Raw genomic sequence first — 3,120 nt, 5'->3', positions numbered from 1 at the left:
GAGAGAGAGAGAGAGAGAGAGAGAGAGAGAGAGAGAGAGAGAGAGAGGGAGAGAGAGAGAGAGAGAGAGAGAGAGAGAGAGAGAGAGAGAGAGAGAGACAGACAGACAGAGAGAGAGAGAGAGGACACCCTTGGAGGACACCCATGTTTAGAAGGCACTAAAAAAGATAAAGATAAAGATCCAACAAAGGATACAGAGAAGGAGCAGTCAGCTACATGGGAGGAGCATCAGTAGAGAATAGTGTCACAAAAACTTGGAAGAGAATATCAAACAGTAAAGGGCGATTGGCAATGTCAAAGAATTCAATGAGGTCAAGGAGGATAAGGATTGAGAAAAGGCCATTTGATTTAACAACTAAGAAATCATTGATCTGTTTGGAGAGAGACGTTTCAGTTGAATGGTGAAGTTGGAAGCCACACTGAGGAGAGTCAGAGAAAAGGAAGTAGAGACAATGGTTGTACCTGACTTTCTTGGCCTTCCTGAGGAGTTTGGTCACAAAAAAGAGAAGTAATATGAGAAGATGACCAGCAGCTAATGAGCAGATAAAGTGAGGGGTTTGGGGAGTATTAGGGAAAAATAGATCAGGAGCTACAGTAAGAGAAAGTTCTAAGGAAATGGCTTTATTTCAAGGAAATTTGAGGTGAGATTCTCAGATCATAGGATAGGGTTAGGGGACGGTATGGGAGGCTTAAGGATGAAAATGTCAATATAATTGTTGTGGTGAGTAGAAAACTGTATTAGGGAGGTATAAAAAAGATTTCCCTGCAGCAGTGTAGACCCAGTTGAGGTATGTAATATGAATTTGTAGTGCAAATACTCACTGCATTTTTGTTACTCTCTCCAACTTCATCTAATAGCATAAAATGAGTAGGAGCTGAGTACATGGGAAAGAATAACATATAAGACAATTGGATGGTTGGAGTAAATCAAGGTAGATGCTTGGCAGAGCAATATCAGTGACAAAATAAGGAGGCACATCAAAGAAGACGAAAATATAGAACCAAATTGCTTCACCAAGGGATCAAAATGAAGAAAGGGGTGAAGTGTAGTCAGTGCAGGTAAAGAACTGATGTGAATCAGTTGGAGGTCAGTGGGGACAAAAACAAGATTTGGGATTGTAAGAGAAAAAGAGAGACGGAGAATGCCAACATGATTTTCAGAGTTCATGTACAAAAGTGGAACACTTATGGGTAATGGCAAGATCAAGAGCATGAATTCTTTTTGATTGAACATTTCATTTAACATTAATAAACCTGAGGTTTAGACATTTTCCTTTGAAACATGAGAATACTAAAGCCCAGAGTGGATAAATGACTTATCTAAGGTCAAACAACTAGCACGTAGGTTACCCAGCACTGGAAACTTGTTTTGCTTGACACTGTCTATTCCACCTGATTACACATATGTGCTCAAACACACACACATACATACATACATACACACAGAGCCTCTCTGTCTTGTTCTCAACCCAAACCTTTCATGGAAACCTCACATTTTCGAGTAACAGTAAAAGGTGGCATGATCCTTGGCTTAAGGTCAAGCAACTCCCATTTCCTGGTGAAGCTACATGTTTGCAAAAGTTTACTACTACTGTTTTGATCCTCACCTGATTTGGGATCGTCTATCTGCTAAAAGTAATGATATTTAACTGAACAGGGTATTTGTTTCTTTCCATAAAATTACCCCCACTTAATTTCATTCCACAGCTGTTGAGAAATAATGGAAGCCATGAATGCTCTTAAAAAAAAAGTTTTAGTAAGTAAATTGAACAGAATTCTTACCTGTGTATTTCTATATTTGACAGGAAGCAGATGTCTTAATTTAGGGAAGGGATGAAAGAGATAAATGTTGTGCATTGTTCCAAGTATAACATTCCCAAGAAGCCATTGTAAGTCTGACAAGGATGCAGAACACAGATTTTACTTTAGGATGTAAAAGTGCATCCTCATAAACAATGCCATTTATTCTATGCACGTGGCCATACTCAGTAAATAACTTTAAAATGACTGAAGGGATGGGGAGTACAATATTCTCTGGGTGTAAGGCAGTGCATAGAATTCTGGACTTGGTGTTAGAAAGACCTGAATTCACCTCTTGTCTCAGATACTTACTAGCTGTATACATAAGGAAGGTACTTTAACTCTCTTGGCTTCAGTTTATTCATCTGTAAAACAAGGATAACAGCATCCACCTCATGAAGTTGCTGTGAAAAGTAAATGAAATGACATAAGTAAAGTACTTGGAAACCTTGAAGTGTTACATAAGTGCTATTATTATTATAATTATTATTATAGCATTTTTATTTTTTCAGTTAACTAATATTTCTTTTACTTGCTAAGGGAAGAACCAGTGTCCTACAGGTCTTTATACCCCTCCAAAAGTGGAGAAATTTACTCATTCTCAATGCTACAACCAGTTCTTGCTACCTTATTCTTTAATAGTGATATCTAGTGCTTCCTAATATTAAACCAACTTCATACATGTCAAAAACAAAAGGACAGAAAACGCTGCTTAATGCATGAGGAATCCTTGCCTGACAATAAATTACTTTTGGCTCCTTCGAACACCCCAGGGACTATAAGACACCCTAGACTGAAAGTCTTCCTGTACCTCCAGCAGAACTCCATACTATCTCAAAGGACATGTCTCAGCACATTTGCTTGTCAGTCATGTTAGTAACAGGAAGTGACTCCAATGAAACATACAGTCAGCTGCATAGTTCTTAACCATATCCATCATGAAATTATATTTTATGATATCCAAGAGGATTAAAAGTAACATAGTATATTTTGAAAGAGTAGTTACCTTTTTTAAATTGAAAAAAATATATATCGCCAAAGTTCTGTATTGAAACCATTGGCCCTTTCAATTTCATAGTTTTCTTTTTAACACACTGGCAACTGTCTATCTCAGCAGGCAGACAACAGTTAACAAAGTCAGAAGAAGGATTTCCAATCCACTCCTGGCTGCCAGCTGCCTTTTCTATCCTGTTTCCATGGAAATGGAAATCAGATATATAAAATAATAAGATAGAAGGAAGTAGTTTTCTTTAAAATTGTTACTTTTTTTATCCCCAGCTACCATGGTTTCCTCAAAAAAAAAAAAAATGGCTGGGTTAGC

Source organism: Petaurus breviceps, unplaced genomic scaffold, assembly GCF_028583685.1.
Source record: "Petaurus breviceps papuanus isolate PSGF00001 unplaced genomic scaffold, PetGlider_PUasm1.0 90977, whole genome shotgun sequence".
Lineage (NCBI taxonomy): Eukaryota > Metazoa > Chordata > Mammalia > Diprotodontia > Petauridae > Petaurus > Petaurus breviceps.
The sequence above is the reverse complement of the archived record's forward strand: the minus strand, read 5'-3'. Positions refer to the sequence as shown.